Here is a 19,427-nt window from a genome sequence, read left to right on the forward strand (position 1 = left end):
CACGCATTTTAAAAGTTCTAAATAACCTACGGTCTCTTTCTACAGTTACTCAGAAGAATACCAAGATGGATTTGTACAAAACGATAACAACTATGATTTTTTATTTACTGTTTACAAATATCTGTACTGTTTACAAATGCCTTCTCTTAAATTATACATTTTTACCTCCTTGCTGTATGAAGTTGTACAGAGTTGATGGTGGACATATTTTCCCTGGATTCTCTAGATTTTTCCCATTTTTACATTCCACCAATTCCTTCACAATCATTCACTTTTATTACTCATACATGTTCTATAGCCTTAGAGAGATAAACGTGGGGTTTATATCATTCAATCAAAACATTTGCTTACGTTTAACATGTTGAATGCTTTCGTGAATGTATCAATAATTCGGAGTCATTTGCAGACTCCTTGCTCATATGCAAGGAGACATAGAGTGTATTCCACACTGACCTTCCGTTAACGTTTGGCTTTCTAGTTACAATACTAACTGTCACATGTCCATTTTTTAAATAACTTCTACCATTTTTCACTACCTGGAGTGTTTCCGTAAATGATTCCTTTCTCTTCAATCTTCTGTGGATTGCTGCGTGAATGTTTAAGAAACGTGTATATAATTTAATGCCTGCAGACTTTAAATGATTTGTTACTTTCGACAACGGAAAATTGCTTCGGTGCTGAAGTCCACATTAAAATCTCAATCAACTAACTAATCATTTGATATTCCAAAAATGCTTCCACGAGTTATAAATAGTACTGAAGACACAAGAAACCAATTACCGCAAGTACCAAGAATGTGTTAGTATTTTCTCTCACACGAATAACTTAATTAGTTCTACACGATGTTTATAGTTGTTGTTACAATACTAACATAACTTATTGGATTGAACTTTGGACGTTGGCATACATGCTTATATTTACAGTTAGTTTAGACAATAACAAACATGATAGCATAGAAGCAATTAGAGTGTAATTTTGTAATAAACTTGAACATTTAATTTAGGTAAAGCAATAATTTGTTAAGATGGTAATTTTCCAATTGTGAAAATAAACCTAGAGATATTAGATTAATTAATTACCCAAATTCGTGCTCTGTCCTTAAAACAAAAATGACAATTACTAGCATACTTAAATAAGAAGTTTAATTTTTGATGGAAATAAGATTGGCAATTTAGTTGAGTATAGGTAATGGTGAATTGACTAGAATGGCGAAGTAGATGTTGCCCTTTCTGCTAAAATACAAACACTATTTTTTAGAGCTTTACTAGTTTTTTTTTTAAGTTTTTGATTGCGTTATTATTTTTTCTTACTTTTACATTTATCTGATTCTTTTATTGTTTGGAGTAGGAAGTGTTTGTTGTTAGTTGACATATTGCTACATAAGTTTTATTTTTAATTACAAAGAATGTTTTTATTTGGATAGTTTTGAGTTGTTACGAGACTTTTTGGTTGCTTTAAAAATGTGAACGATCTAACAGCACCAGTTTGAGAATTGAGTTTTATTTTTATTTAAGATATCAAAATTTATGAAGTATTGAAATTAAAGTTAATAATTTTTTAACCTTATACCAAATTATTGTTTATATTGCAACACTATTCGAAAACTTTTCGAACAATTTTATCCAAATTGTACATTATATTAGTGCAGTAGTTTTAATGGATTCAGCATCGGAAAAATATACAGTATGTCATTCTCACATTTACATGTATCTCTAAAGTAAAACATGAACTCTATTGTTTCCAGATTGAATATTGCTCTCCATACTGACATGGATTCAGCATCTGAATAATGTTTTCTAACCTATAAACCTCTATTGAAATTGAAAATGATTAAAATCTACGATTTCCAGTTTGAACACTGATCACCATTAAGGCAAAACCGGTAAGAGATAGCAAAGAAACACGTTTTTAGTATTCGTTTATTTTACCAAGAGCAGGCTTTATCTCTAACATTATATTTTAGGAGAAGTCTAAGCTACAAGAATCTGCTATAATTCCCGGTTTCAATTGTGAACATCTTACGTGTTAGAGCAAAAATAGTTATGCCTAACGAGAAATTGTTTCTCATATGATTTAGCTAATCAAGAATTCATCTCCTGTTTTAGCCGGCTGTTCCGTGAAATGTACCGTGAAATGTAACTCACATGTTTAAGTTTTTGAAGACTGCATTTGAGTTATCCAACTGAAGTTGTACATACTCACATACTCTGACAAGTTTCTTAGCTGGTCAACTTTAAGTTATTTATTTATGATGTGAACGAATTATGAGTTTGAAGGATAATTCATTTCTCTCTAGCAGAGTTTCACTCTAGTAGTTCATTAAAGCATTTCATAATTTTATGGTTACATTTTTCTTTAGTTTCCACATCCACATATGAAAAAGAGGTATTGCAAATTCATAATACGCCATTTTTTTTAAAAAGGATAATGTCTTTCTCATTCTTCTATTTGTTGAGAAAATCTAAATAGTACAATAGCTGCCAAGAAGAGTAGTATCTTTTACAATTGTAAGGATTTAGATTTACAATATTTGAAATCTCTTCATCTAGATACACACTACAACTGAAATGCATATTATAAGAATACAATCCTTACTTATATTTCACTAAATTATGTTCCATGATACCCTTTATAAACAACTATAAAGGAAGAGGAAAAGACCCTTGTACTTTAACACGTCTGCACTGTTGATCATCGACATATAAATCACCTCATGAAAGCAGAGAAAAGGAGAAAACCCTACGGAGCTAGGGAGCCATTTATAAATTGATTAATTGCTGGTTTCTGAAAATTTTGTGTGCAACGATTTTGCTACTTCAGCTCCATCTGTGGATTCTACAAGAAAAAGAGGACCCAGGAGAGCGGAGTGGGATGTTCTTTATCGCAGTGGGAGTCGGAGAGATCAGTTCCTGATTTACAGTATTTAAGGGTGGTGGTGCCGTTTAGGATGATAAACAAGCTGCAATAAACCAAGAAAGCAAAACTACAGTACGAGAGGAAAAGAGAATTAATATCTTGTTGCTTCGCAGCGGGAAACCAATGTCCAAGATATATGTTTTTGGAAGCACTTTTTTTCTTGCCGTTATTTTTTACTTTTGTATAGGTTTTCTTCTAAAAATCTCTACAGTCAGTTTTAGTCTCATTGAGAACCTGTTGACAAATTCATAGAATAAATTATCTTCCTCTAGCATCTTTTCGTATACGAGAATCATAATTAAATGGAATACGCCTAACAGACAAATAGTTTGTAGAAAAAATTGTAAATATTTGATGAGGCGGGTAACGATAAGAATAAGATAATTAAATAAAATACGTGTTAGACAGTGCAGTTCTAAGTTTAGCTACAAAACAACCTGAAATTATAGAAGAAATGATAGTGTATTTGTGTTGATTCAGCAACGTCTTTGCTCCATATTACGTTAAGTGATGTATTCGTTGTGTTTCTAAACAGCAAGAATAAACATGTTACAACGTTTGATACACGAAGTACGAAACTAAAATGACTGAGCTTATAGTAATACCCTCACAATAGACAAATAACAAGTGCCAAATTTTGGTTTATGTTTAAGCAACTAATTTATATGAGATCTTTATATGATACCTTGACCTTGAGTTCAACCTAGGTTACGAATAATGAGAGCTCTCAATAGAAGTGGAACTATAATCCCTGACAACGAAAGAGCGCACGACAATAGTTAGCAACGGATCTTTAACTGTTTACTGTTAGATCTGCATAGGGAAAATAGTATTCCAGTACTAAGGTACAAGAGTTAAAAGACTCCTTTGCAAATAAAACGACTCTTATTGTGAGTCTAAAATGACAGTTAAGAGAATATTTTTTAAAAAATTAAAAAGTTGTTCAGAATAACGGATGAAAATATAGTAAAATATTATTAACCCGGACACTGATAATCCGTACAAGCAAAAATAAGAAAAGAAACAAAGAAAACAGAAGGGAAAGCAAAATGCGAAGTTTCTAATGTAGCTAGAAATTAACACTTGCACTCAGCATAAAATTCCGTAACGGTTAAGAATATTCTACTGTATTTGCCCATTGTTATGGATATTATTGAGCTGCATCAAACTACAACAGAATATAGACATGCATTTTAAACCAACTTTCGCGGAGAAAATTTCGAGTGATGAGAACACATTCGTCAGACACATCATCATACTACAAGATACAGTGGAATTAAATAAATATTGTTTACTGATAAAGTAATTTTCTTGCCTAGTGGAGAATATATCCTATTAGTTTGGTTCAGGAAATGAAATCTCTTGCTTAAATAACAGAAACCATGACATGTGTAGGAGGTTTTCTATACCTTATTAAGGTTCTAACCAAGGTCAGTTATTAGTTAGTACAATTTGCATCTGTAACATATCTTATGAAGAAATTTAAGATTTAAACACTGAATTGGACGATTGGTATAGGAATTATTCTCACTGATTAGTTTCTAAGCGTATGTCATGTCAGAAGCTACGCATGTACGTAATTTACAATTGTCTCTCAATATCCGTTTTCTGTATATATAGACGCTGATGATATTGTATTACGAAATCCGTTTCTACACAATCATTGAGTATAATCTCAGGTTTCTATACGGGATATCTGTTTCCTATAGACAATGTTTGATAACATATCCTATACATTACCAGATATTTCATTTTTGTTTTAAAGCTTTAAACTGCGAGATATACGTGATCATATGTCCGATTCATTAAATAAGTTTTCTTCACACTGTCGCAATCAAGACGAGATTGAGAAGATTCTGTATGTTCATGGTAGGTATGGCTTGGACAATAAATTATATTCTTGTCACTATTCTATTCTTGGTTTCAGATCTAGTTGGAACAAAACGATTCCTAGCATATTTTTGTAGTTTTGTCGGTAAGCATACTGCAGACTTTAATGGAAAGAAGCAACGACATTATGAAACAAAAAAAAGTTACAAAATATTGTTAACAAGAAACTCCTACAATTAAAAAATGCTACACTAAAAAGAAAACAACATAAAATTGTTTTAAAGTAAATTGATGAATAAACAAAAATAAAATGCTCATAATTTGGTACAATGCTGATGTATTGGTCTCAAGAAAGTGAATGAGATCTGGGAGCTTTCCTTGTGGGAATTGTTTGCACATGAATTACTGATAACGGAACAGAATTGCTTTTGTAAATTTGTTTCCGGTATTTGGTGATTGAATTTTTTTTAGCTATATGATGTATTATTAGATGAACATTGAGCTTTATTGGAAATAGACAGGGGTCAAAGTGTGGGGAACGAGGGTGGAGGCCGTACCCCCACCTCCAAAAATACGTACGACGTCTCCCAAGTTCCTAAGAAAGAACAATGGGCAAAGATAGGTAGGGTAACGGAGTGACGTCATACCACTACCTACCGTCCCCTGACTTTCCAGATTCACTTTTACTCCTAGAAATATATATGCCGTAAGATGCTGTTTCGTGCATATTTCTAAGTATGTATTATTTTATACAGCAGAATGATTCATTTGATTAATGCACATATTTTACACTTTTGTGTACCTGTTACACTTTTTGTTCCCTTACTTCTTAGTTTTACCTAAATCAAATGTGTTACTGGAGCGAAATTCAAGATGACTTCAAAGCTTAACTGTAACACATTGTTCGCGATGCGTTATATCATCGTTTCATGTAATTCGTGGTATCGTGCAATATAAAAATAATGTAGTAAATGATCTAATTAATCATGAACCATAATTACTGTATTACAAATATTTATTCGTCTCTGCATTCATACATTTAACTTGGGGCCGCGGTGGCTCAGAGGTAGAGCGTTCACCTCTGGTACATGGAGTCCCGGGTTCAAACCCTGCTCCCGCCAACTGAACTTTGTGGTGGACAAACACCGTGTGCGTGGGTTTTCTCGGGGTTCTCCCGTTTCCTCCCACTTTCTTCATTCCACCATTTTTCATTCATTTCTCATAATCACCGTCTCCTTTAGCCTAACCGGCATAACCGTGGGACGTCAAACTCAAAGATTTCATTTAATTTCATACATTTAACTTACATAGTTTACTACATTTCGTACAATCGACTGATCACGTTAGAGAAGGGTAAAATGCTGGCGATTCCCTGTGGCTACCTCTGACCTCGACTGGCCCCAAAGGTGTTATTTAACTCAAGTAGTATAAGCCAAGTGAACTTTGTGGTGGACAAACACCGTGTGCGTGGGTTTTCTCGGGGTTCTCCCGTTTCCTCCCACTTTCTTCATTCCACCATTTCATTCATTACTCATCATCACCGTCTCCTTTAGCCTAACCGGCATAACCGTGGGACGTAAAACTCAAAATTTCATTTCATTTTTTTCAAGTAGTATAAGATTATCCTTTTCTTTGTAAAAAGAATTTAAAAAATGTATGTCCTTAAAAAATCTACCTTTGGTTCTGCTGCTAAGAAACCTGGTATCATCACTTGTGCAATCTGTTGGCTTACTCTAGCTAGAGCCACTGGCGAACCCAGAGGAAGGGGATGAAGTGACTGATCCTTGTGAAAGGCCACTTTTTATAAACCTATACATAGAACAGTGCATTATTTTATTCTAATTTAATGCAAACCTCCACATTTCAACTAACTAACTAACTAACTAACTAACTCTATGGCCTATGGAACCCGGAGGTTCAATGCCGCGTTCACAAAAGCTCTCCACTGACTTCTATCCTTAGCTAACTGCATCCATTTTCTACTTTGTATTCCAATCTCTGCGAGATCCATCTTAATATTGTCCTCCCATCTGCGCCTAGGTCTTCCTAATGGTAGTTTTCCGATTGGTCTTCCAATCAAGACTTTGAAAGCGTTTCTACTTTCTTCCATTCTAGCTACATGACCCGCCCACCTAAGCCTCCTAGACTTCACGACCCTAACAATGTTGGGTAAACCATATAAATTATGTAGTTCCTCGTTATGAAGTTTCCGCCATTCCCCATTCCCGTTCCTCTTGGGTCCGAATATTCGTCTCAGGATCTTGTTCTCAAATACTTTCAGTCTATGTTCTTCCCTCAGAGTAAGTGACCATGTTTCGCAGCCATACAAAACAACAGGCATGATTATCGTTTTATAGATTTTAAGCTTCAAATTCCTCGACAGAATTCGCGACGATAAGAGATTTTGAACCGAATAGTAACACGAATTCCCTGCTTTAAGTCGACATTTAATTTCTTCGTGAATATGATTTTCCTCTGTTAATATTGATCCTAGATATTTGAAACTATCCACTTTATCAAAAGTACTGTTTAATATTTTAACGCATCCATAATTTGTTGTATTCCGGTCCCGACGCACTTTCATGTATTTAGTTTTCTCTGCATTTACTTCTAAACCCATGTCAAGCGTTTAATAAGATCTCTGCATTTCTTTCTATTGTTCTCCTATCATCCCCTATTAAATTTACATCATCAGCATATGCCATAACCTGGTGAAAACCGTTCAACTCTAGGCCCTGGTTGCTATCTTTGATTTTCCTTATCGCGTATTCCAGAACGAAGTTAAATAATAATGGCGACAACGCATCTCCTTGTTTCAGGCCATTTTCGACGTGAAAGCTCGTGGACAAAAATTTTCCTACCCGGACTTTACTTTGGGACTCATTTAAACACATCTTAATTAATCTAATTAGCTTTCTCGGTATTCCAAGTTCTGTAAGAACGTTGTATAATGTTTCTCTCCTAACCGAGTCGTACGCCTTTCTAAAATCAATAAATAGTTGATGCATTGGGGTATTGTATTCCCACTTTTTTTCGAGTATTTGGCGAATTGTAAATATTTGGTCGATAGTTGAACGATTCCGTCTAAATCCACATTGATAATCTCCAATAATTTCATCTGCGTATGGGGTCAGTCTTGCTAATAGAATATTTGAAAGGATTTTATAGGATGTTGACAGAAGAGAAATGCCTCGATAATTATTACAGTCAGTTTTGTCGCCTTTCTTGTGAATTGGAACAATGATTGATTCTTTCCACTCTTGTGGCAATTTTTCCTTGTTCCAGATAAGGAGAATGAGTTTGCGTATCTTGTTCCACAATTTTTCGCCTCCAGCTAGAATTAACTCAGCCGGAATTTCATCTACACCCGGAGATTTGTGTTTCTTTAATTTCTTTATAGCAGTTTCTACTTCTATTCGGTTGGGTTCTGGAATATACGGTTCTGCGGTGTGTATCTCCTTTTCTCCACGCACACTAGTTTTCGGTTGCGTGTTAAGCAAATCGTCAAAGAAGTCTTTCCATCTATTTAAGATGCTATCCGTGTCAGTGAGAACTGTACCGTCAGATTTCTTTAATACATAGGTCCGAGGTTGATAGCCTTTCTTAAATTGGTTGATTCCCTTATACATGTCCCGGATGTTTTTATTTTTACTATTATCTTCAAGTTCCTTAATTTTGGCTTTCAGAAAATCGCGTTTCTTTGTTCTAAAAGTTTTGGAAGTTTCCCGCCTGATATCTGCGAAATTTTGTGTAGTTATTTCATTCGGACTTTGTAGCCAACGTAATTTTGCCTGTTTTCTCTTCTCTGCTAATTTTATGCATTCCTGGTCGAACCATGGTTTGTTCCTACGTATTTCCGTATGCCCCAATTTTTCTTTTGCTGAAATTTTAATGGTATCTCTAATTTCAATCCAGGTATCCTCAATACTAGTGCACTCAGAATCTTCTAAAGCCGAGAATCTATTCGAAACTTCAATCTGGTATTTCTCTCTTACCTGGCTCTCTTCTAATTTCTTTAAACTGAATCTTTCCGTTTTCGGACAATGAATATTACCTTTATTCAACGATAACCTCTCTCGTATTATCGCTGCTACCAGGTAGTGTTCAGTGTCACAATCAGCCCCTCTAAACGACCGGACATCAATTATGCTAGATTGCCTTCTTCTATCTACTAGAACGTGATCAATTTGATTATGTGTTTTTCCGTCTGGTGATGTCCAAGTGTATTTATGAATGTCGCGATGTGGGAATTTTGTACTCTTCACGATTAGGTTTTTGGATGTTGCAAAATTCACGAGTCTAACACCGTTGTCGTTACTTTCCTTATGCAGACTTTCGTTCCCTATAATCGGTTTGAAAATATCCTCTCGTCCTACCTTCGCATTGAAATCCCCTAGTAGAATTTTCATATGGTATCGCGGGAGTTGGTCAAATATCCGTTCCACTTCTTCGTAAAAACTGTCTTTTATATCGTCATCCTTATCTTCAGTTGGGGCATGTACATTTAAAACAATAATATCACACCACCGTCCCTTGAGAGTAATAAAAGAAAGTCTTTCAGTGACAAATTCAACCCGTTTAATTGCTGGTAATATACGTTTATGAACGAAAAACCCTGTTCCTAACTGGTGATTTTTATTTCCTTCCTCGTAAAAGAACGTAAAATTTCCGGAATTCTCAGATCCATTTCCTTCCCACCTAACTTCTTGAACTCCTACTACGTCCATCCTGTATTTCTCTAACTCGCTCGTTACGGATTTTAACGCGCCTGCCCTATAAAGACTCCTAATATTCCATGTTCCAAATCTCATGTCCATTTTCTTTTGCTAAGGTCGTGCCAAGTTATCAATCCTTGTCCGAGGCTTTTGTGAATATTTCTGAACAAGTGCTCTTTTTTACAGAATGAGATTGTTAGCCCCACCCAAACCCCCAAGCTGGAGGACCACTCCTAGTCGGCTGTCCGCGACTGCTTATTCATTCAGTATATTCGCAGCTAACCTCTATATCTAGAGGCCTTCTCCTCGATCCGCAACCTGAGGACGCGCCATGCCGTGGTGACAGGAACCCACAGCGCACATTAATTTCATTGTAGGAAATCTGCCCTGAAAACGACTCTCCTGTATCCGCTTGTGGATGTAGGTAACTAATCTTCTGTGGTTGAATTACCCAGTGATTTTAAGTTTTCTTGAGAAGTGTAAATATTCACTCATATACAGTTAAAATAGGAAAAGGATTAGCTTTTCAGGCAGTTGAGCATGGCCTCTGAAGTTGAGTAAGCAGTAAGTCGGTCACAACAACATCATTGATTTTACACATTAACATTCTTTTGCGGATAAATTATTTCCTTATATATAAAGATATGTGTAACTTAAGCCTGAAACAATGTATTATATCTTCTTTTAAATCTAGGGGCCGCGGTGGCTCAGTGGTAGAGCATTCACCTCTGGTGCTTGGGGTCCCGGGTTCGATCTCAGCCTCCGCCAAGTGAATTTTGTGGTGGACAAACACCGTGTGCGTGGGTTTTCTCGGGCTTCTCCCGTTTCCTCCCACTTTCTTCATTCTAGCATTTCATTCATTACTCATCATCACCGTCTCCTTTAGCCTAACCGGCATAACAGTGGGACGTAAAACTGAAAGATTTCATTTAATTTTTTGTACTGGTTATTAGTAACTTCATGATATTTATCCTATGCAGTTATATAAGCTTGTATCATATATATGCATTGTGAGTTGCATATATGCAAGTCGTTCGAAGAGATAACCATACAAGAATCATGTATGAAGTTTAATCACCTTCGGTAGCTGAAGGTAGTCCCTTTGCATGAAAAAAAGCTGGCGATAGGTACACAAATACACAGATAAACACACTTTACTACTACTATTATTATTGTTATTATTATTATTATTATTATTATTATTAGTAGTAGTAGTAGTAGTAGTAGTAGTAGTAGTAGTAGTAGTAGTAGTATTTAATGTTATAGTTATTACTCAAGTTAGAAAACCCAAATTGCTGTACTATGTTTCAGTTTGCATATTCTTCAACCCTGCAAAAATGGATGCTTCTGCTACTACGACATATATTAAAAAGAGTGATTATGGTGTATCGATACAAGATCTGTCTGGAAGTAATGTCACCAAATATAAAAGTATGAAAAATTATTCAGATAATAATAATAATAATAATAATAATAATAATAATAATAATAATAATAATAATATACCTGTACACTAAAATTCTTCAAAATATTGCCCTTCTGTATTGATACATTCTTCCTAGCGGCATTTCCCATCTGCGAAGTCATCCTGGAACCAATGACAATGGAGTGCGTTTAAAACTATTTTGCAAGCTCCTTTCAAGTCGTCAATTGCTATGTGACGATGTCCTTCCAGCGAGGAGGTTGGGATTTCAAAAAGAACTCTGTGGAAGTCAAGTCGGGAATTGAATATCCACGTTTCATCACTCGTGATAACATTGTCCTAAAACTGAAGGATTATTTGCACACATTTCTAAAACGTCTTGACAAAATTTCCACTTGGCGGGACTTTTGGTCGTCGGTGAAAACTCTCGGAACAAGCTTCGCGTACACTTTTCTCATGTGCAAATCCTTTCTCACAATCTCGTGGACAATAGTTTTTGAATATTTAAAATGTCGGTCATTAATGGAACAGTCAGTTTAGTGTCTGCTTCCAAATGTTCTTTTTTTTTTCACGAGTCATATTTTCGTCGTTTAAGGAAGTTGAGCGTTCAGCGCAAGCTTCGTAGCCTTCTCCATCACGATCTTCAAAAAACAACTTGTAAAATTTGTAGTCTTTCTTTTGTGGTACATACTCATCCCCAAGGGTCTGTCGAACCATCGGAAAAGATTCCGTTGCAAACTTGCCGAGTTTCATACAAAACTTATCTTTGTTTCAGTGAGCCTTGCATCGTGACTTGTATATACAAGAGACAAAACAGAGGTTTATTTGATTGATCTTCCTTCACTTCCAAGAGCTCGGAGACAATTGAGCAAGTACTCGGTTGGTAGTTGATTTACACAACCATAGATTTCGATGGATAGAGCGCGCTGCGACAGTCGCTCCACAATAAAATGCATGACATGAAATTTTTGTTTTCCGGATAAAGTTTGTAAGTAAACTTCAATATAATAATATATGTGCATAATATGTTTTAATGGTGAGTAAACTTTAGTGTATTTTTCTTTTAGATAATGAGTAACATCTAATTATGTAGCCTAACTGTAAGATCTTCTTCGTAATTACAATTCTAAAAGCTTTTATTCTAATGTTATAGAAGCAAATGAAAGCAAATAAAAATTATTGTAATAGAAAGTAAATTTCCCATAAATATAATTTTAAACAATATAGGAATCTCTAACCCTGTTTTTCATATTTCCGGATTTGTTTAAGATATCAAATTACTCTGTGGCAGATTACTCAATCTTTACGTCTATTGAAAATTATCTTTGTGATTAAGCGTGATGCTCATCTAAGCAGTTTTTGGGAATACAAACTTTCGACATTGTCAGATTTTAATCATATAAAATTTTGTTCATCTTCATTCGAAATACGTCATATTAAGATTATGCTTGAAACTAAGGCACTTGGATGTTCATTGCCCTGTTCATCTCAGCAACGTTATTACTATTGTCGTATAAAATATAAAGCTTTCTATATATCAGTTATAAGGACGTGTTATGATTGAGGGTCTACCCTGCAAATGTGTGTACTTGTGTTCGTGTTAAGTTTTAACATATCTATATATTGTACTCATGTTGGGCACATTCCTCAAAGATAAAATAAAGAAATATTAATTAACTCATTATTTAGCTACTACGTGAATCTATGTCCTATAATGATAGCGGAATGCAATATACTACTAAGTCTTTTACCTAATCCTTGTTTACCCATTATTATCGAGAAATCTCTGATTTTACAGTTTAATTATTCAACCAAGCAGAAGCTTACATTTGGATGGATTTAAATTATTTCCACACCGTTTGCTTTAATGTTGATATATGAGCTTGTAAATAAATCGAATATTTATTTTAGTTAAGAGTAAAGAAAATACATGTGTATCCATAAAATGTGCAAGGTATCAGTTTGCAAACCCGTGCATGATTTGTGTTTTTCCATATATCTTTCGGCACATATGTTATCACAACAACTGTATGTGAGCCTATCTTCTCACACATCAATTATCTACAGGATCAGTGATCTCTTCTACTCGTCAACGTATCATCACTCAACCGGAGAGTTAGGTGGAAAATAATTCCAGTAGAAAATTTTCAACGAAGATATATAAAACATGTGAGCAATACACTGAGGGTAGTCATGTGCATAATCTGCCAGCAACAGACATGTGTAAATGAAATGCACCTGCTGCCTAACACACTAGATTTAATTTTGGTGTGTTTTTCGTTTCTTGGTTTTCAATTATTTTCTGCATAAAAAAGTGGAATTCTTTGTTTCCTAAGTTTTAAATAGAATTTCTCCCATGCTGCGCTACATGAAATATCAATTAACTTAAGGTAATAAGATATTAATTTATATTCTTTCAATTGATTTTTTTTTAATCCGAAAGCAGGCTCAAGTTTGTACCCAGTTTAAGTATGCTAGAATCTTGGTGACATATTTGTCTCTCTCTTCACAATCTTATACAATTATGGAACAAAAGAATGTTTTGGGGGCGCGGTGGCTCAGTGGTAAAGCGTTCACCTCCGGTGTTTGGGGTCTCTGGTTCGATCTCAGTTTGCGTCGTGTGGACTTTGTGGTGGACAAACACCGTGCTCGTGGGTTTTCCCAGGGTTCTCCCGTTCCTTCCCACTTTCTTCATTCCAGCATTTCATTCATTTCTCATCATCACCGTCTCCTTTAGCCTAACCGGCATAACTGTGGGACGTAAAACTTACAGATTTCATTTCATTTTTATCAAAAGAAAGTTTTGTACTAAAAAACTTCCTATGTAGGGCTATGGTTTTATGCATTACAGATTATCATATCCTTTTCACTTTTCGAGTGATTCATCCATATAAACGTGTTTTAAACAACTAAACTTTGTGTAGTCGCGACAATGAACTGCATCAACTAACGATAACAATTTGGTAGTTGTTATTCACAATCAAGTCTGAAAGCACTATCAAAAAATTGTTCATGTAGCACCAACAGCACCATGAAATAAAGTAATTACAAACCTATGTGAAATTACATTATGCTTTTTGAGCTGGGTGGAGAGTAAGGTTGACAACTTTTAAAAATGAAAATACCGGACACCCTCCTGGAGAAGGAATACTCTTAAAATTATGACATCATCGCCCGTCAAAAATGTGAACAACCTGCAAGTGGTTACTTCACATAAAATTGAACGATTTGAAGTTCGAATTTATTAAGTTTAGTTACTTTTGGAGCATTTATTAAACTTACTTATTTCAATTTTTTCTTTGAGTCGGCACATGTTAATTTTTATAGTCACAATCATATTGTATTTAAAACAGAAAACCAAATATAATTGGCGTTATGACATGCACAAAATCAGGGGTGTAGCCAGCATGTTTATGTAAGAGGAGCCCGCCGTTTTTGAGGGGAGTCAGCTACAATGAAGAAAGCCAAAAATATTGTGTTGCAGCTAGTGTTTTTGAGTTCTGAAAAAAAAAACAACGGAAAATTTTGGTTTCCTTCCGTTTTTAGATTATTTATTTATTTATTTTGCTTTTTCTTCATATATTATATTAGAGGTAGTTTTTACTATGTTTAACCCTAGAAATGACAAGGTGATCCTTTGAGACTCATGACTAACATTTTTATTACGAAGCTGCTTTAATGAAAGTTGAAGTTTTTTTAAAATATTTTATGAATTCTGATAGCATCTTCCGTATATTCATTCATAATATGCCTCATTCAGCTTGAATGATATTTTGATTACTTATTTCAGCTTTGTTTAGGGTTTCCCTCTGTCATACCAGTCAAATGCCGGAATGGTGCCTACTAAAATAGGCCCTGGCCGATACCTTCCCAAATCCTTTCCATTGTTGTTGTAGTTGTTAGATATCCCGTATAAAATGGAACCTGGTGATTGTTAAATAAATAAATAAAATCCGACAATGTTTGGGAGGTGATTCTTGAAACCAAGATAAGACGAAAAGTAAAGAAAAATTTGGGTCCACAATTGCTTCCTTTCGGAGTTATAGGTTGCCTAAAATATGAAAAAATTGAAGTTTAGACGTCCATAACTTCAAAACTATGGGACCTACCGTAGTCGGGTAAAGACTTCACTTACTAACTAATATGTGTGCTATCCAAAAATACATGTTTCAGAATCTTGCCGTACTCACGCAACAATTTTTATAGAGGCAGTTTGGCTACGGGCATATAATTTGAAGTACTCACCAACTACCTCTATAAAAATTGTTGCGGAAATACTACAGGATTCTGAAGCGTGGATATTTGGATAAGGCACGTAGTAGTTCCTAAGTGAAGTCGTGGCCCGAATACGGTAGATCCCATAGTGTTAGAACTATGGACCTTTAAAGCTAATTTTTGTTTCATGTTTCCGGCAACCTATAACTCTGAAAGGAAGTATTTGTGCACCGAGGTTGATCCTTACTTTTCGTCTTAGTTTGGCGGCAGGAATCACCTCCCGAATGTTGCCTATGTTGTTTTGAAACACTCTGTATATTACAACGAAACGAAAAGGCTGGTTGATTCCTTCGATTTGGTGGTTCACAACTATACATGCAGGAGGGAAACGAATAGATATCATTTTGCTTATTTTATGAACCTTCTGGATGCTTATGGAGTGGCAACATACGTGATTTGGACTAACAGTCACCCAAACTGGAATGTAACTACCACCGACTAAAGATGTCTGTTTTTGATTTCAGTAGCAGAAGCATTGATAAAACCTTAGTTCAATCGATGTAGCATCATTAGCTTACATAACGATAAAAAAATGGCTATGTAACTCTGCCGTAATTTACATAAGTGCCCGTGACAATCAAGCGGAGGTAATGAAGCATAGAAGTTGTTATATGTGTGACCCGAAAAAAGTCAAGGATGCAGCAATAAACATTCGATATATCTAAGAAAAATGCCTGGAAACAGCTCAGGAAGGTGAGCAAGAAGTGAACCGTTCTCTGTGAGTGATTAACTTTTAGGTTCTTCTAAACTATATATACAAAATACCTGTATGCTATCAAAACATTGTACATTATTTTATGTGATGTATTGCTAACTTTTATCATTTACCATTAAAAGTGACGTTTAATCAAAGAAACGAGTAAACACTAATTATGACAGTGGTAATCAGGAATAGAGTTAATATTAAGTACGTATGCACAATTATATATAAAAAACAGAAACATTTACCTGTAGGTATCAGCGTGCATAGTAAATGAAAATACATCTGAGTCTCAGTGCATCACCTTGTCATTATGAAATATCGCATGATTATTCGTTATGAAATAAGCTTGTCATTTCGGGGGTTAACCAAGAACTATCTGTACTGGCCCGGACCAAACGTTATATCTTTGTGAACAACTACTTTAGTTTAAGCCCTTGTACACAGAACATATCTACATAAGATTGATTTTCTTTGAAATTGCACTTAATTTCTTTAAGATTTCTTGACAAAAATATTTATTTATTATTCGTGACCAAAAAAACATAATTAATTTATTAACAGCCAGCTCCATAACTTAGATTTTTTTTCTAGGGGGCAAGCATAATACATGTCTGGGCCCCCTCTTTCCACATTTCTGTTACTCTTTATGGGCCCCCCGAAGCCTGTGGGCCCTCCCTCATGGCAAGGTCTGCGGGACCGATATTTACGCCCCTGGCCCGTTCCATACATGAAAATTTAATTAAGGGGACAATGTTGACAAATCTCAAAGCCATACGAATAAATATTATTTCTAGGGCCCCTAATAGTAGACCTTTTTTTTTTATACTGAAATGGATCCACGACTCATTTTTTTTAAATTTACCTTTTTTGTATGTAATGTAGTGAACTTGCTGTTTCATTTATAATTTCATGTTCGTATCCTATATGCAGTAAGAAAATTTTTGTCTTAAAGCGCGCCCCTCTCGAACAGCTCGGAGTTTGACTGAGGAAGGCATTTGTTCCCCTGTCCCCACAACTTACGACCCTGTTAACAGCTATATCTCACTTCCTCTTTTACACTAAGTAGAAAAAAAGCGAATGAAATCCAAACTGAAAAACTGAATAAAAACGTTTTACACAAGATTTTCCATTTGGTAGAAAATATGTTTCTTAAAACACTGGTTACAACATATAAAAATGTAATGTACTTACGAATTAGTTTAGTAGCGTTGTTTTATGATGGTATTATAGTACCTTGTTTGTCTTCAAATTGTCAAATATAAACCGCAGTAAATTGTGTAATCTGCTGTCACAAAGAAAGTGTGCCATGCTATTTTCTGATCGGTATAAGGAGCAGATACCATACCATTTTTCGATCGACATGGAAAAATATTTTTCGATACTATTTTACCGTAAACTATTAATTATATGTAAACTTTGTTACTTTTAAATGACTGAAGCGAAGTAATTTTATGATGATATTCTGAAAGCTCGTCATTTGGAAGGACCAGGGAATTATTTGAAGGGGGCTAGCTCCGATGCTTCCCGTGACTACACCTCTGTATACTTGTATACTTCAAAAGTAAGTCTTACCAGCTTCGCGCCACCAATTAATGCTCTGCCACCAGGAAGACCCCTTGGACCAAGAGCTTGTGTGGTAGCCTATACCACATTAATTTCTATGTAATAGTCATTACTATGTACTAAATACCTGTTAATCAGAGGTGTACATAGTACGTATGATATAGCATCGAATTAAGAAATGAAATGAAATCTGTGAGTTTTACGTCCCACGGTTATGCCGGTTAGGCTAAAGGAGACGGTGATGATGAGTAATGAAGGAAATGGTGGAATGAAGAAAGTGGGAGGAAACGGGAGAACCCCGAGAAAACCCACGCACACGGTGTTTGTCCACCACAAAGTTCACTTGGCTGGGGCTGGGATCGAACCCGGGACCCCAAGCACCAGAGGTGAACGCTCTACCACTGAGCCACCGCGGCCCCCTCGAATTAAGAAAACCAATCAAATTCCTAACCTGGCGTTTAACACGCTGATTAACACTTTTCACTTAGTTCTTGTCCCTTCTAACTTAATTTGCGTTTCGTCTAAAATGGTGGATATAATTTTTGTGTGTGAATGACAACTGATAAAGTGTTAGGCGAAATACAAATTAGAAGAGAAGGGAAGAATTTGGTCAGATATAGCCGCATAGTGTGGAGTAGCCAATTTCGGCAAATGAACATTTAGTGACATTAAAATATAGACGTTACATTATTATTTTGCAAAATTTTTCTCTTGCCAGAACATTACAAAGAACGACTACATCCACACATATTTGGTTTCAACAAGACGAAGCCTCCGTATATTATGGAAGCAACATACCATGTGCATTTCGTATAAGCACTACAGAGGAACACAAAGACGCAGTTCGTAGAAAAATAACTTCAACTCCACAATGAGTCAACCTACTCAAGACAAGTTACGAAAGTGCACTCGCAAGAATGGCTCTAATTTGATTGATGTCATTTTAAAGCCGTGTACTTTCTTCCATTAAGTTTATTTTTGTAATATTTTATGTGATACTTCTTGCGCTCCAAGTAAAAAAAAGTGTTTCATATTACAACCCTCACTATTTGTTTCAAGAACCGTTCAAATTCCCTGTAGGCCTCCGTAGATAATTTTGTTTAGCAATTCTGTTTTCATTATTATGAAATTTCTCGACTTTTGTTCCTGTCTGTTCAACTGTTAATACATACAACATAATGTGAAATTAAATTGAACATTGAAACAGAGAAACTCAGTTGGAATTTAGATTATATTTTAGCCTATTAGAACATTTTCCAAACATTTGACTGTGTAAAATCTTTAGCGAGTTTTTATCAATGAATTGATCAATTCGAGTACAAATTTAACTATTACCTAGTAGTGTTGGGCTGGTTTCGGATCTTTATAAGAGATCGGTGACAAGAATACCACAATTCGCGGTTTTGAATTCCCTCTTCTGTCGAATTCCAGCGACCACTTGGTTTTGTGAGTGGATGCGTAATGAAACAGTTTCTGTTCCACTAAAGGTGGGTCGAAAATAACTTTCAAAATGAGTGCAACAACTTAATACTGTTCCGCTGCGTGAAATTTCGAAATGCGTTCTTTTTCATTGTTATAAACTAGTTCTGTGTCATTTTGAATGTCTACTTCCACGGTTTGTACTTCACTGGAAGTAATAGAAAAACGATCTCTAAAATCATTGTTGTTCCACGACCATTTAATTTCGAAATTATATCTTTTGGATTGTTTTGGATTCATTTGGTGCGTCTTTCGCACGTTTTGTGTACCACCAGAAGTAGATCAGGGATGACAACTTAAATGAAACAACTTAATAGGTAAGCAACTTAATAACTGAACTAGGTGCTTTTGGACTTTGGTTATATTAGAGAAAAACGAGAGAATATATTTTCTATTCTAGTCTACTTGCTGACTGCCCTCCGAGCGAATTACGAGATGCAGTTCGTCCACGCACAACTACAATTCTTCCTCTTTTCAGTAACTAAACCAACGATTGCTTTCATTATGTGGGACTAACGCACCG

Source organism: Thermobia domestica, chromosome 12 (assembly GCF_964235325.1).
Source record: "Thermobia domestica chromosome 12, izTheDome1.hap1.1, whole genome shotgun sequence".
NCBI classification, from domain to species: Eukaryota; Metazoa; Arthropoda; class Insecta; order Zygentoma; family Lepismatidae; genus Thermobia; species Thermobia domestica.